Source organism: Polypterus senegalus, chromosome 1 (genome assembly GCF_016835505.1).
Source record: "Polypterus senegalus isolate Bchr_013 chromosome 1, ASM1683550v1, whole genome shotgun sequence".
NCBI lineage: Eukaryota > Metazoa > Chordata > Cladistia > Polypteriformes > Polypteridae > Polypterus > Polypterus senegalus.
In genome coordinates this window covers 237,784,645-237,802,174 of record NC_053154.1, presented here as the reverse complement: position 1 = coordinate 237,802,174, position 17,530 = coordinate 237,784,645, and the positions used below count along the sequence as shown (strand labels likewise).

Below are 17,530 nucleotides of genomic sequence, written 5' to 3'. Positions count from 1 at the left end.
CAGAGATGCAGGCACATGATTGGCTGTCTGGGGGAGCAGGCTTTTTGCATTAATGGCCATGAATGGCAGATACCATTGAATGTATCTGTACCAGTTTAGATCTACATAGCAAGGTGGATATTAAGAAAAGGAAAAGTGAGGCATGCAAGTTAATAAAAAGGTGCATGCATCAGTTACATCTATATTAAATGAATTCTAAGAATATTTTGTCCCAGTTTCTTAAACAGTAGACATATTATCTTATGTTTGAAATACTCAAGCTAAAGCCAGCTGTCATTAAAGCTGCAAATTTCTGATAATCTCAAATCTCAAAACCCACTATTGAGTCTTCCTTCTCACATTTTACAAAACAATGTTTAAATAATAACATGTGCGTGTGTGGTGGTGTGGGAGTGTGGGGAGTTGGTTATTCTGCCATATACTCAGGAAAAAATACATCAGCTATTTCTGAAAAAAGCTTTGAAGCACATTTGGCAGAAGGATTCAGTTCATTCTGTATCAGTAGTCACAAACAGCCAGGAAGTTAGGGTTAGGATTGGGATGCAAAGCAGCCAGCCCACGATTCACCCTTTGAGCATGACACAATTGTCATGAACAAGATTTTCATCAAGTAAAACACTGCCAATGTGAAGTAATAGAAATCACCATGCAATGTTAGATCAATAAAAAAGTAATATTTAATGAAATGAAAAAGTGATTATCCCAGACATCCACAAAGTAAAAACAGCACAGTGTAGTTGCATGTAACAGCAATATAGTTACATGTTTACTGGTGACTTGATCCACAGTGTTATAAAATGACAAATAATAGTTCCTATTTTTATTGGACATGTTAATTTTCTTATAGTTATTTAACCTTTGCAGCAATTGTTCTTTCCCAGTACTTGCCTTGCATGTTACAAAGTGGTAAGTTTAAAAGTAAATATGTGAAATACGCAAAATGAAGTAGTTAATGGGGCAAAGGTCTGACCACGTTGTAAAAATATAAAATAATGAAAGAAGAGATAAGTGTTTTGTAAATAAGGATTACAACCAATATGGATTTTGACATAAAACAAGTGTAACAAGTATATATTAGGCAATTCTGAAGAAAAAAAACTATTTTTAAATTTATTTTTGTCTGCATTAAAATATGGTGACATATTTTTGAATGATTAAAATTCATTTTTGTCCTAAAATGCACAACATGCTACGGAATTCCCCAAAATTTTAAGCACCATGGAAACAAAAAAATGAATGACACTAAATGAATTGAAAGTGAAATTTGTTAAATCACTTTTAACTTAGAAACAACAGTTTATAAAACACATAGTATAAATAAGCATGTTTTCAAAAAGAAAGGATTTTGGGAGTGAAGGCAATTGACCTTCTAAAATGTATTCCTGGCTAAAGTGTATCTGACCATAAAGAAAGAATATGTAGAATGATGATGAAAGAGTAACTAATATAGGCCTATCCTCATTTTATTGATTTGAAAGTAAAAGGTTAGGCAGTTTGCCTACTGTACATCATGATAAAAATGATGGATTGTTGCTGCTCCTCTAGTGATAAAGCCAGCTTATATTTTTCATGCTTTGTGTTGGAGGTAGGATGAAAAATAGAGATATTGCTGGAGGTCTGATGGAACAGGGTTTGATGGAGTTTAATGTTGGGTAGAAGGAAGGGGGGAGTTTTGTAAGAGGACAGATGGCATTTTACTGGAGTTGTAGGGAGGATGGAGGTTTGCCTTAGGAAGAGGAGAGTTTTGTTGCAGAATGGAAAGGCATTTGTCAAAGAGAATATGATGTCTTAAGATGAATAACATAGAAATGAATATAGCACTGGAAAACCGATTCTAATGATGAAATTCAAGCCATTATTACACATAAAGTATAAATATGATGCATAGGAAATGTTTATGAGGAATGTTGGCAACCAGAACTGCCACAGAAAGACAAAATATCTTGGCAAGAAAAAAAGCTCTAAACTGAAGAAGAATGTGTTAGCCAATGTTTGGGAACAGAAACAGCATGCTAAAGTGATTGAGTACCTCTTTGCTGCTCAAGGCATTGTGAAAGAAAGAAAGAAAGAAAGAAAGAAAGAAAGAAAGAAAGAAAGAAAGAAAGAAAGAAAGAAAGAAAGTAATCTCTTGTAATTTTAATCTTTCCTTAGTAGTGTTAATACTGTAAATTAAAATTAAAGCACAGAGATAATTTTATATCATTTAGGGAAAGGTGACAAAAAGACAGTACTGTATCTATAATAATAAAAGCCAAAGCCCTCACTGACTGATTGACTCACTCATCACTAATTGTCCAAATTCCCGTGTAGGTAGAAGGCTGGAATTTGGCAGGCTCATTCCTTACAGGTTACTTACAAAAGTTAAGCAGGTTTCATTTCTCCCTCCTGATAACTGCAGATTTTTAATTAAACCACAGCTTCTCCGCTGTTTTATTGTTGGTTTATTACGATGCGAAGTTATCGATGAAGTTGGTTGTATGCTTACAACGCTTGACAGATGCCGAATGTCACTTCAACACAAGTCCTGCAAATACTAACGTAATTGAAACAAACCATGAAACTCAAACCAATTATTACAGCAGCAATCCAAGCTGTGAGAAAACAGTAAAAAGGAGGTGTGTCAGATGTTGTGGTACATTTTCTGATTCAGCTAGACGGAAACAACTTTGTGACGTTGCCGCCAAATACTCGCAGAAAAATCCACAAGTTAATAGACATGCTGTCGCTAAATACTCGCAGGCAAATCCACAAGTTCATAGAGACGCTATCGCTAAATACTCGCAGGCAATTCCACAACTTAATACCAGGAATGCCTGTTAAGCATCTTAGATTCACGAGTAGCGATTTGGGTAGTGAACACTTCGATGAATGAAACCTGTTATCTTTACAACGGTTGACAAACACGAAATGTAACTTGAACACAACACGTCCTCCAAATACGAACCTGATTGAAAGAAATAATGATAATCAAATCCTTGATGACAGCAACACTCATAACAGTGACAAAACAATTACATTGACAATCATGTTACATTATTTTTAAAATGTTTCCTTTTCTTTTTCATAACTTATTTAACACACTACTTCTTCCACTGAAAGCGCGGGTATTTTGCTAGTATAATAATACTATTAGAAAACATCTGCTCTGAGTAACCTAATTTAACATTAATTTAACAACCAATAGATGTTTGTGGCAACAGTCTTTTAAAAGAAAGTTTTCTAAATATTGACCCTGAGTGATGCTTCTGTTATGTAGACTCCATAAATAAAAGCTGCCATCCATGCTTAATAATAGCCAAACCTAATCCATTCCTGGGAGTGTTTAATTTGATTCATTTTGTTTGTGTATGATCTTGTTGTTTTTTGTTTGGTTCTTTTCTACAGTTGCTAGTAGCATTTTTTAAGATCTCAGCCTGTTAACATGATGATATTTGCAAACAGGAAAGAAAGGGAGAACCAAAAGATAAGAGGAATTTGAGTGTCAAAAATAAGCAGACATTAAAGCCAAATATTTTTGCAGTGATGTTGCCACACAATGCCACTTTCTGTTGCTAACAGCAATATGGCTGCCGCCATCCACAAACGTACACAATGGCATCACAAAAAATTGAAAACAACAAACAAAATTTTTAAATGTATGGGGTGTCATATACTTTAGATTCAGTCTCCGGTTACAGCAATTCCACAGATATCAACGGGCACTTAAATCCCCCAAAACTTTTCTTTTTTTGACATAATTCCAATTAGTTTTCATCCAGCTTCTTCTGTTTTTTACTTACAAACACAGCAAACTAGTTTTGACGTGAATGAATTTGTAACAACAGTGACTAACAGTGAGTAATTGTACTATGCACTACATACTTTGTCACCATCTTTCATGTATACATGTTGCTGAATGTTACTGGTAGCACACATAGTAAACTAAGTTACTGGTGAGCAGCTCAGTCATTAGCAAGCTGTAATTCCCAGTTTCGTAAGTACTCATGGCACATAGCTAACACTCATAGTGATCATTGAGCATCTGTCATCGAATGTAACCATCAGCATGCACAGCCATGTAATAAGCTCTATCACAGATGAGTACAGCTAAATATACAGCTATCTGCTTAGCTAAGGAGAGTAAGAACCTACTGCTTGTAATTTTCTTCCTACGGGTGACTTATTGGCTTGTTGATTCAGGAAGTACAGCTGCTGGGATGAAGAACTGCCGCTCTTAGGGATCTTTCAGCAAAGGCAGCACATTTCTTCTTAGGGATCAGTTGTCAATTAGCAAGTTAGAGGTAGTAATATATATCAATATATGAAGCACTGTGTGATGTTTAAGAGTAAGGTCAATATACTGTACATACTAGTTCAGTTTATTTTAAATTGTTTTGTGATTTAAAGTAGTACTTCATTGTCATTTTAATAAGTTTGAAAAGTATTATGAGTTTAAAAAGGCATTATGCATTTTAGCTAGTATTTCCATTAATGGACATTTTCAGTGCAAGTTCCAATTTACATAAAAAAATCTTGTTACGCCTGAGTTTTGATTCTACCTCTATATTGGTTTATGATAGATCAATTTGCATATATCTATTAAGATATAGCTGTTCAATCTGTTTGATTTCACAGGGAGGAGCTGTTTTGGCCACATACAGTAAGTTAGTGTCTCAGTTTTGTTTAGTCATTGCTTATTTTTAAAACAGAATTGAATATTATCAGCATACTTTATTTACAAAACTGCATTTACAAAATACTTTTCTTTAATTATTTAAGAAATCATTCAGATATCTGTCTTTCTCCCATTCTGCCTTGCCCTGCCCCTGCCCATTCTATCTTACCTCTTTCTGTCGTTTCCATTACAATTACTTTTTTGAAGCCGTTTTATCAATTGGATATGAACTAGAGTGAAACTGATATTTCAGAACCAATTGGATGTAGCGAATTTGCTTTGTACATTCATTTCTATTTCATATAATGAGTGTGAATGAGTGGAGTGTTGCAAATCTCAAACAAGAAAATTTTGGGATTCCAACCTGGTCATCCCCATTAACTTCAAAGCATTTTAATGTAAAATACAGGACTCCAATGGCCCAAATCAAACAAAATAGCCCCAGTTGGCCTTTGTATTAGGTTCAGGTTTTATCACAGGAGCTCTGTCTGTGTCATACTCTGCTTGAAGTGATGCCTCCTGCCACCAACCCTTTGATATATAGCCAGGAAACTGGAATGGGTGGAGTCAGGTGCCCTCAGTGGGCATCTTCTGACTGCTGTGGGAAAAATAGGAGAGAGCGTAATTAGCGACAGCACCCCCTTTCGTCCCAGGCTGGTACCACATACCTTAGAGGAGCCTTGAGGGTAATCCATAGGCACGCATGTATGACACCAGTTTCAAAATTCAGTAATGCCTAGGTAAACTGAACCCGAGTATTCTAGATTACTATAAGAAAATGGACCATAAAACAGGTTTTGATAATCTGGATAGTAACTTAATGCACCAGTTAATACATGTCAATGCATACATCTCCATTAGTAATTTTTCTTTACTCTAAAACTTAAGACGGATTTCTTGGTATCTCTTATTGGAAGCATTCTATTTAAAAGTGTGATGTTACTTACAACAGGTAAAAGTCTTTTACTGTGAAAGGATGGATGTGCTTCTTAGGTTGTAGGAAAGCTAGGAAACCAAGGCATACTGAACCAAAACAAACATATTTTACCAGTATGTTTGTATATGTGTGTATATATTATGACCTGTAGACTCCTAACTCAACAAGCTCGGACACAAGTTCAGCAATGAATGAAGGTTTTATTGTGGGAAACTCTTCGGAATAAGTGTTTCTTACACCATAATTACTCACCGCTTCTCATGCTCAATAACTCTGTTGTCTTCTCTCTTAGCCTTCTCCAGTCCTCCAGCAAACTTTGTTCTCATACTCCCGACTCTGGCTGCCAGAGTGAAGCAGGGCTGCACCTTTTATCCCACACCCGGGAGTACTTCCAATGACATGAAACTGTGGCTTGGAAGCACTTCCAGGTAAAGCTGAAGCCCCATGGAGTACAGATTCTCAACCCTGCAGCTCCTCTGGCAGACCCCATGTAACCCAAAAGGGCATCTCCCTGGGACTACAGCATCCAGCATACCCTGTGGGTATCTGAGCAGAAATTCTAGCCTAGGTTGGCTGCCATCCAGTGTTTTGGTGAAGGAACCAGCATGATTAGCTGCCTTCCCCTGCCTTCCATTATAATGACCTCCCAGCCAGGTAAGGATCCCGGTAGGGATGCCCTCGATACTGGTCGTTCATCACACCATATGAGCAGCACACTCCAGTGATGTACAGCTTTAAGTAATGCACTGTATTTTTATTATGTAACATATATTGGAAGAGCAAGTGAAGTGAATGTTGTCAATATGATGAATTCAGGTCGGCACAAATATAACTGTCTTACTTTGTGCCTCATTTTTAAAGCTATTTATAGCCTCTTACCTTACTTTCCAGATTTTTCTATGCAATTTTTAAAAACTGTTCTTTGATTTTGTGTTTGTCCCCAACCTATTGAAATATGAGGGTGAAAATGAACAAGGTAGGGATCAACTATGAGTCACAGTGTGATTAGATATGAGGCCTTCACAAAATGCTTAGTACAGGCAAATGCTTGTTTGTAATCTGTTGAAAAGTGGAAGTGAGAATGAATGTGAGAGAAACAGAGCAAGGGAGGAAGGTGTTGTCTGTGGATCTGGGTGATAAATCTTCCAAGAGTCTAGCATGTTTTTGTATCATTTTTCAATGACAGGGCTAGCCACACATGAGAGTCTTTTAGGTACAGTATATTCCCTGAGCGCTTTGATTCTGGGAAAATGTGCTTCAGCTTATGTCACAAGAATTTCCAAAGATATAACCTGAGATAAAAGTGTGAGCATTCCGTTGATGCATATTTTATTTAAGCCATTGTACTGTAGCTGTTTCAACAAAACTGACCATTTTACTCCATATTTTGTTCTGCCTTATGTAGGAAACAAATATGTCCTTGTTTGTTACCTGAAGATAGTGCCTATTTGTAATTAGCATTTTCTATGTTATTAATATATATATTTCTTTGAAGATTAGAAACAGCTTTTTTTTGAAGTGCATATTGCAGATCTGTGAGAAAATTGTCCCAAAAGAATATAGCCTATATACCTGAACAGATGGCAGTTATTGTATTATAAGAATTTATTCAAGTCGATCCTATCTCAAATATATTACTTAAGGTTTTTTTTTTCCATTTAAATATGATAATCCAGTTGAGTCACTGTCTTGCAAATGAGTGATTCATTACTGAGTGTTAGATTATCTAACTGCCCTTTCTTTTAAGCTGACCTACTGTGATTATTCAGTATGTACACACAATGAGAGTGAAAAAGGGGGATGTAGATACCACAGTGGTGCTAGTCCTCACTTAAAAAGAAAGACCTTTACAAGAGGAAGTGTTTTCTCAAACATGTCTGCAGTGGTAGGAGTGAGACAGCTCTCTCAGTATGTGTGAATATGTTATTCTTTTTTACTGTGAGGAGGTAGCAGGTACAGCAGAAGTGTGGAAAGTGTTTATGTAGATTTAGACATAAAGTTCAGCACGGTGCCACCCAGTGAAATATAAACAATTGGGGACATTAAAAGATGTATTGGCAACTGGCAAAGGGATACAAGGCAATCTGGTTTTGTTTTAAACTGGAAGTTTTTGAGTGGTATTTCTCTGTGATACAGAATGTGTTGGTTACAATATGCCTGAATTAAACAGTGAACGTTTCTAGTGACATAAAGCTTGCAGCTGTTGTTTAGAGATAAATTTATACACTACCACTAGCAGAAGAGATTTATGTTCTTCATATAGTTTACATCTTGCCTGAAGAAGGAGCCTGAGTTGCCTCAAAAGCTTGCATATTGTAATATTTTAGTTAGCCAATAAAAGGTGTCGTTTTGCTTGACTTTTCACTATGTTCTTTATATGTGAAGCTAGATATGTCAACCATTAGAATATACATTCTTTATTCAAAAAAGAGAGCCCTTTTTTTTCAGCAGCTGCAGAGGTGGGTAGTAATGAGTTACATTTACTCTGTTACATTTACTTGAGCAACTTTGTAAAAAAAATTGTACTTCTAAGAGTTTTACTGCACCATACATTTTACTTTTACTTGAGTACATTTATGACGAAGAAACGCTACTCTTACTCCGCTACATTGGGCAACACTTGAATCGTTCCTTTTTTTACATTGGATACGCTATATTTTTGCCAGTGGATCTACTGCATGACTGTTTCACCAATCAGACGTAGCAACAATAATCACAAGACTCCATTTCACCTATCAGATGTAGCAACAATAATCACATGGCTTCGTTTCACAAATCAGACATAGCCATGCAGTGACATGACCACACACAAACTGTGGCGGCATAGCAGCACAAACTTCTCACAGTCAGCAGACAGGGTAAGAAAGAATACAAGTGGAACCTCAGTATGCGAGCATAATTCGTTCTGGAAATGTGCTCGCAATCCAAAGCACTCGTATATCAAAGCGAATTTCACCATAAGAAATAATGGAAACTCAGATGATTCGTTCCACAACCCAATGCTATTCATATAAAAATGATTAATACAAAATATACAGTAAAAATACATAAAACAAATTAACCTGCACTTTACCTTTGAAAAGAATCATGGCTGGTGTGAGTGAGTTTATAAACTCTTGTGGGATTTCAACCAACGGAACAAAACACGGAAGAGCGCCCCGAAGCAACCACAGGCACCCAGCGCTTTATCAGTTTGCCGTAAAAGCGAATCTGAAAAGATCGCGGTCACGCTATAAGCGCCTGCCATCGATGGGTGATACAAGGAACAAGGAACATTATAAATGTGCAGGGCACAGTATTACTTGGCCACTAACCTGGGCATGACCCTGCCTGACTGCTGTGTCTGTGTATAGGAGAGTAGCAGATCTCACTACAATAAATAACCGTGCTGTTCCTGTTTCAAGCTGAATAAAGATGTTGTCGCTAAAGTATTGAGACTCAGCTTCGTGTTTTGGGGTGCAAGACAGGGACTCACACGTCACAGCACACACACTTGGTCCCAGTGCTGTAGTAAACAGTATACACTTGTACGGATGTTGACTATATGAGTGAGGCACGCTGACTGATGATTGCCCGCAATCACGCAGTGAGAGAGAGAAGAACCATCAGCTCAGGTGTGATCACGTGACACTCGGCAGACAAAGCGTATACGAACTACTCGTATTGCAAGACCTCACTCATTTATCAAGTCAAAATTTATTACAAATTTTAGCCCGTCTTGCAAAACACTCGCAAACCAAGTTATTCGCAAACCAAGTTACTCGCAATCCAAGGTTCCGCTGTACATGAAAAATGAGAGCCAATTCCTGCTGAAGCTTAACCATCACTTCACTGAATGAAGAACAGACATTCAAGGTAAAGTGAGACTTCTTGTACATGCACAAGCTGCCTTGTTCTGTTATTTTCTATCAGCTGTGCTATTTGGTGGGCAAGTGCATAAGCAGTATTATACTGTCAGTGTACAGTATATCTTGTCACTGTAAGTAGTTTGCACTGTTCAAACATACATGTTACCCACTGTAGGTATTGGCTTCAAAAGCTTTGTTGTGAAAAACTGGGATTTGAACTTTGTGTTATTTGAGCATCTTTATTTTGTAACGATGTTATTTATTTTTACTCATTTTTTATTTTATTATTTGGAAATAGCAGAATTTGCACATTATGTTATATTTTTGTCTGTCTTATTACAACATTTCTAAAAAATAAATCATTTATGATGATCATACAGTTACTCAGTACTTGAGTAGTCTTTTCACCAAATACTTTTTTACTGTTACTTGAGTAATTTTTTGGATGACTACTTTTTACTTCTACTTGAGTAATATTATTTTGAAGTAACGCTATTCTTACTTGAGAACAATTTTTGGCAACTCTACCCACCTCTGAGCAGCTGTGTCTCCAAAGACAGGTAACTAATATGTACCTCTGAAACACTGGAGTAAAAATTCATGTGGTGCCTCTTTCTGGTCACCTCAGTTACCTCTCTATTGCAGTGATTTTGGAGGCTTTGAAAATGTACACAGAGCTGTAGCAAACTTTGCTGGCCACAGCTCCTTGTGCCCAATAGTAAAGTGTTCTCCATATTATGATAAAGATGGCCATAGAATGTTATGGTAGGACAACTTCCTATTTGGCATGTAAGCTAATAGACACATACACATTATTTAATGCTGTTGGCTAAAGGATCTCTGCACCTTTTGCAGGGCTTTATGGACAATCCTACCCACTAGGTAAAGATTTTGGGAGTAAGGACAGTTTAGAGGCACATTTTCATGCCCAAGCCTTTTTGCATATTAGCTGGGGATTTAAGGTGCAGCTCCTCAGCAGCTATCAGAGGACAGCATTTAGAATGGCTACAGTTATGGCCATTCTCCTTGGAGGTATCTTCAGGGTCATATTTAAATGCCTGCTTACTCCAGGAATTTGGGAGCTTAAAGATAGGAGGCAGACTAGTTAGAAATGAAGACTGAAACAGAGAGAGATAATATGTTTTGGGAATGTTAAAACGTGAGAAGTTTATCCCTTGTGTAAGCAAAACGTCATTGTGTGACTTTAGATCTTATTTTAAAAAATTCAATGCAATTGTGTTTTACTATTCTTTAACAGTACTGTACTTACTTTTAAACAGGTTAATTGCTGATAATGGAAATAACTTCTTGCATCACGTTGTTTTCTTTTAAACTGCATTGCACAATTCTCTCACTTATCAAAATTAAATTATAATTTAGAGGATAAGTAGAATACAGTTTGAAAGATTAAGAATAAAAGAGAACCTGGAAACGATAAATGCTATAGATTTCTTTGGCCAGCTACTGTATGCTAATAGCTAGAGCTACAGGATATCACTCTCCTCATAAGTGCCTGGAATGATTCCACTATTATATACTAAGAATAACATAAAACTCAGTACATACTGAAAAAATACAAGGGGTATACTTGATCCACACAAAAGTGGACAGAAGTTTTTATTACTTGTGGTACTACCACAATAAAGAAAAATAGGAAAAAGCCTTCAAGGGGAAAAAGTTTGGTGTTTGAATAGGCAGTGAACTGTTTATTCTTACAAGGTACAATTCCAGTCCATATTTAATGTAGTTAATATTTTTGCTCAAAAACAGTGGTGATGGACAGGTTGACAGACGAGATTAGACAGGAGTCCCCGTGGACTATGATTGTGATCTGTAGCGACAGTAGGGAGCAGGTTGAGGAGACCCTGGAGAGGTGGAGATATGCTCTAGAGAGGAGAGGAATGAAGGTCAGTAGGAACAAGACAGAATACATGTGTGTAAATGAGAGGGAGGTCAGAGGAATGGTGAGGATGCAGGGAGTAGAGTTGGCAAAGGTGGATGAGTTTAAATACTTGGGATCAACAGTGCAGAGTAACGGCGAGTGAGGAAGAGAGAGGAAAAAGAGAGTGCAGGCAGGGTGGAATGGGTGGAGAAGAGTGTCATGAGTAATTTGTGACAGATGGTTATCAGCAAGAGTGAAAGTTAAAATGGTAGTGACACCAGCTTTGTTATATGGATTGGAGACGGTGGCACTGACCAAAAAACAGGAGACAGAGCTGGAGGTAGCAGAGTTAAAGATGCTAAGATTTGCATTGGGTGTGATGAGCATGGACTGAATTAGAAATGAGCACATTAGGGTCGCTTCAAGTTGGACAGTTGGGAGACAAAGCCAGAGAGACGAGATTGCGTTGGTTTGGACATGTGCAGAGGAGAGGTGGTATATTGGGAGAATGATGTCAAGGATAGAGCTACCAGGAAAGAGAAAAAGAGGAAGGCCTAAGAGGAGGTTTATGGATGTGGTGAGAGAGGACATGCAGGTGATGGGTGTAACAGAGCAAGTTGCAGAGGACAGAAAGATATGGAAGAAGATGATCCACTGTGGCAACCCCTAACGGGAGCAGCCGAAAGAAGAAGTATCCCTGCAAGAAGCATCTTGTGTCTCTCTATACAGATAAGCTTATGATGATGTTAGGATTAAAGAGTAAATCAAGAAGTCCAGTGTGTATTGTGTTTAACCTCTATAGCATTATGTTTATCCCCGAAAACGAGCCAACAGCATTGAGTTTTTTTCAGTGAAGAAATGTTATTATGTGTAACAGGAATTTTTAAATACCAAAACATCGAGATAATCACAGTAGGAAGGATACACTATATGGACAAAAGTATTGGAATGCCTTACCATTACACCAACATGGACTTTAATGACATTGCATTCAAATACATAGACTTTAATATAGAGTTGGTCCCCCCCCCCATCTATAACAGCTTCCACTCTACTTGGAATGCTTTCCACAAGATTTTGGAATGTTTCTATGGGAATTTGTGCCAGTTCATTCTGTTAAGCATTTATGTGGTCAACCACTGATGTTAGATGAGAAGGCCTAGCTCGCAGTCTCCATTCCAGTTCATCCCATAGGTGTTTGATGGGGTTGAGGTCAGGGCTCTGTGCGGGCCAGTCAAGTTCTTCCACACCGAACTCATCCAACTTTGTCTTTATGGACCTTGCTTTGTGCACTGGGGCACAGTCATGCTGGAATAGAAAAGGGCTTCCCCAAACTGTTTCCACAATGTTGAAAGCATAGCGTTGTCCAAAATGTCTTTGTATGCTGAAGCATTAAAACTGCCTTTCAGTGGATGTAAGGGGCCTAACCCAAATCCTGATAAACAGCCCCACACCATTATCCTTCTGACACCAAACTTCACTGGAGGAAGGCAGTCTTTTCAGGGCACAACATCCCCCGGGACGCTAGGTGGCAGCTCCCCTGGATGGCAATGGTTTCCCCGGATTCCCTCAAAGCATCCTGGCATGTAGAGTCCGTTTCCTCGGCCCTGTTGGGTGTCGTGGGTGCCGCCAGGGGAGCTCACAAAGAACCTGAGAATTACTACTGTTACGACAACCCAGAGGTACTTCGGAGTCATGAGGACGGAAGCCTGCAGTACCTCCGGGCTACTTGAGAACTAATGATATGTTGTTTGACCCGGAAGAAGAGGAGGAACACTTCCAGGTCGAGGACTATTTAAAGGACTGGTCAAGACCCAGCAAAGAGAGACGAAGTTGGGTGGTAGAGTGATGGAGCTGCTGGGAGGAGTGGAGGATTGTGATTATTGATTATTTTTTATTGTATAATTAATGAAGAATTGTGGAGAGTGTGGTGCTTTGTGCACTGTATTGAAGAAAATATTAAAGAATTCTTCTTGGTGCTTTTACAAGTGTGTCCTGGACGTCTGTCTGGTGGGTTTCACGGGGCAACAGCGACCCCTAGCGTCCACAAAGGTAATGTTTTCCCGGCATCTGCAAAACCCAAACCCACCCATCTGACTACCCAACAGAGGAGTGTGATTCATCACACCATAAAACATATTTCCACCACTCCAACTGATGGTTTGCATTGGACTTAGTGATGTGGGGCTTGCATGTAGCTTCCTAGCCATGGAAACCCATTCCATGAAGCTCTTGCCACACAGTTTTTGCCAGTGAAAGTTTGAAACTCTTCAGCTATGGAATCAGCATGACATTGGTGACTTTTACACACATCGTTGACCCCACTCTTTGACTTTACGTGGGCTTCTGCTTTGTAGCCGAGTTGCTGCTGTTCCTAAATGCTTCCACTTTCTAATAATACCACCTACAATTGACCGTAGAATATCCAACATGGATGAAAATTTTACATACCATCTTATTGCAAAGGTGGCATCCTATAAAAGTACCAGCCTGAAGTCACTGAGCTTTTCAGAACGACCCATAAATATTGGAGACTGGATGGCTAGGAGCTTGATTTTATAGACCTGTTGCAATAAATCTGAATAAAACACCTGGATTCAATATTTAAGAGGTTATTCCCAATACTTCTATCCATATCCATACATTGTGTTATATGTTTTGAAACAGTTTCTAATACACTTAGGCACTGTTCAAAAAGATGTACAGTGCACAGATTTTTTGTAATTTTTTTTTGAGCATGACAGCTTAGAATGTTAGTGCTTGACCTGCACAATCGACACCACCCATTGAGTATAGTAGCTTACCGCATCTCAAGGTATAGTGACTTTTACGTTCCCCTGACACAAACATTGACAGTTGCTGCAGTGTAAAAAGTGCTTAGAAGTCCTACATATTGCTGGACTTCCATTTGATTACCAATATTTTGCCTTTTTTTCCACACAGCTGCTGCACCACATTGCTACTTGACATGTTTATGGAACCGGAGTCACCGGACATATCACGGCGGTTTGGTCATGCAATGTTGTATGCATCAGTATTCCTTTGAAGTAAAATCTCAAGCAGTGCAACTAAGATATAAAAACTGTCCATTGTTCTACACTACTTTGATTAAGCAAAGGGTCCATCAGTGACAGTACAGATAATATGTAGCAATGACGTATTGACTGTACTTACATTCTACTTGGTCTCTCTACTGTTGTAAAGTATCAAGTATCAAATGTACCCAAAGCTTGCTTCGCACATCATATGTAACTTAATATCAAATCATGTGAAGTACTGTGTCCCTTTGAACCCTCAAGACATTTGTCAGTATTTATGCCATGATTGGGAACATACACACTCAGCATAGTTTTTAATGATTGCCTAATAAACATCCCACAGTTTGTACAGTTTTGGTGCTTATAAGTTTGTTGAAAATTGAGGTCTGCAACAATTGATTCGTGGACTAGCATCATCTCTGGACTATTTTACCCACTATGCCCTGCAGTATCAGAAGACTGGCATGGATCATATTACTAAATGCTGCTCCCAGTAGCATCAACTGATAAGAAACCCTTCATCCTGCCTCATAATTTTTCTTCTAGCAATTGTGTTTTCAGTGCATACACAAGTATTCTAAAGGACTTAACATGAAATGTCTAAATGCAGTCTGTCTGATGTGCATTGCATATGCTGCCAGCACAGTTTCTTTCGACTGCTTTCGACCAGATTTGTACTCTGAAAGGTGGCCTCCCTACAAGCAAATCCATTGGATTGGTTCAGTGAAGTGTTCTTTCTCACTAATATTGTTTTATCACTCCCTAAAATGCTACAGTATCCAAAACCTGCATGCTTAATTTGTTTATGTAAATGAAGTATTTGACTATGGCATAACGTTCTAAGTAGAGTGGACTGCCCCTGAATGAAATACTACAATATTACTTGATATTTTATACTTTTTAATTACACCTGTTAGTACAAAACCTAATAAGAGTGGATTGTTTTATTTATCAGTTTTTAAATGGTTTTAAGTTGAGTGTTATTTTTTTGGGCGATATGATGGCTGATCAGAACGTTTGTACTCCTTATAGAGGCAACTCATATAACCATCATTCTACTGTATTTGCCAAGTTGTATGTCTCAGTGATATCTCTAAATAATCAAGACATATATTGCCAGTGAAGGCAATTTCATATACGTAAAAGGCAATGCTCACGTTGTTTGACATATGGACAATCACAGTGGCTGCAGACTTTTGTTTCAGTTGCTTTTATAATTAATTAGTTGCCAGCTTCTGCTGTTAATGGAAGATACTTTTCACTGTGACGCTATTGAAATAAATAAAGCACAATTTATTGGATTGGCTTCTAACTGTACAGTGATTACAATAGGGGGCAGCACTGGAGCAGCTCAATAACAAGTACGCCATTTCCGTAAGTCAGCATTGGTCAGAAGCCTTTATGGGATGCCATTCAATATCTGAACACAAGTGCAACCCTCACTCGCACCAGTCCATTGATGCTGCTTTGTTGCTTCCAGCTAGTATATAGGGTGGTCCAGAAAAAAATATGCAATTTTCATTACACTATTACTTATTAAGTTTATTACAAAGAGAATTCACAAAAAATTATTTTTGTTGCCGATAGATGGCAGCACCTGCCCTGCATTCCAAAATGGCGGGGAGATGGTTGTCAGTCAAACAGCAGGTACGAGGTGTTCGCCTTTTCATATTAGCATAATTAGATCTGGACCACCCTGTAGTGTAAAATAGTATAAAAATACTTTATGCTAGACATCAGCTATAAAGCAAAGTAGGTGTAATAGTTGAGCACTTCATCATTATAGAATCGTTAGTTTTGTGTGTAGATTTTCCTTAACCAGTCACTTAAAACTTGCCCTGTTAGAGTAAGTGTGATGTGTTAGCACTATGTCAGGTTTTAAGTTCCCATCTTGTGCCTCTTATTGACAAGATAGGCTTTGGCTCTCCATGACTCTATGTTACTTAAACAAATTAGCTAAATGAATATATATGTTAATAACATTCAGCCAGAATATGACCCCAAAGGTAGAATGCTTTTGCCACCCTATAGTTAAGATAGAAAGATGTCTGCCAAGCTGGAGGAATGTTCTCCAAGCTCCACTCAGCCCATCAGAAAAAGCTGCTTCAGTTTAGCTGGCTGGTTTCCTATTTTTGTGTTGTTATGCATGCAGCCTTTTCATGACTCTGTGTCATGGAAGGGATGGCTTGCTGCATTTGTGGCCATAAGCTTGATACAATGTCATTTATAGTCAAGTTCAATACCACAGTTTTACTGTCCTATTGCATCTGCAAGGTCATCCCATTACACTCCTGCCTTGACAGAAATGGAACAGGAGCTGTTGCCTTCTGTTGAGGTGAGTATGTTAACCCATTTAAAGTTTGTAGTGTTTGTTTTTTCACATTTAAGGGAATAGATGTCTGCAAAACAATTATGTCTGGGCTGGATTTTTTAACTTGTTCACTTGTGTAGTGCAATACACTGACCTTCTCTGATTACCTGTATGTTAGCATTTTGTTTTCTATTGTCAAGTCTCTGGCATTTTCAAGGCCAGCTGCTTTAACCCGGTACGTCTAGTAGCACTGCTGTTTTTGAGTGACATGTCATGTGCATTTAATTACATTAAATTTACTTTACATTAATAACACTTCCTTTATTTTGATTACAAATATAAAATGTAATTTCCTTGGGATTAATAAAGTATCTATCTATCTATCTATCTATCTATCTATCTATCTATCTATCTATCTATCTATCTATCTATCTATCTATCTATCTATCTATTCGTCGTCTCATTCCATAGTATGTGTGTCTTTTAAGTGTACATAACAGATGACAGTATCCTAGGTCAAAAGTGTCTTGCAGCACCACAGCATATAGACCAATCTCCCATATATCTCTTTAGTTTAATGCTGAAATGCAGACCCTTTATTGTTGTTAAATATGTTTTAGATCCCTCTGAGAAAAGATATTTAAAAGCAGATAATAAGCTGCACTTCTCTTAATAAGCAATCTGAGATAAACTTGTTGTCACAGTAATTACTTCCTAATTACAGAGTTTGTGGGACTCATTCTTGAAATCTTGTTTTAGTGTCTTGCACACTACAATGATATATGAAAGCAAATACATGGTTTTGGGATATTTTGTTTTGTATTCCTACTGCACAGCAGCAATAACAGACAGTATAATTC

The 17,530-nt window shown here is 37.9% G+C and overlaps 1 protein-coding gene across 3 annotated transcripts in view; it reads left to right on the top strand.

The window, feature by feature from the left end:
* LOC120540031 (serine/threonine-protein kinase 32C) overlaps nt 1-17,530 on the top strand; it is a 422,829-nt gene that overhangs the window by 376,185 nt on the left and 29,114 nt on the right. The gene's annotated exons all lie outside the window — the stretch shown is intronic.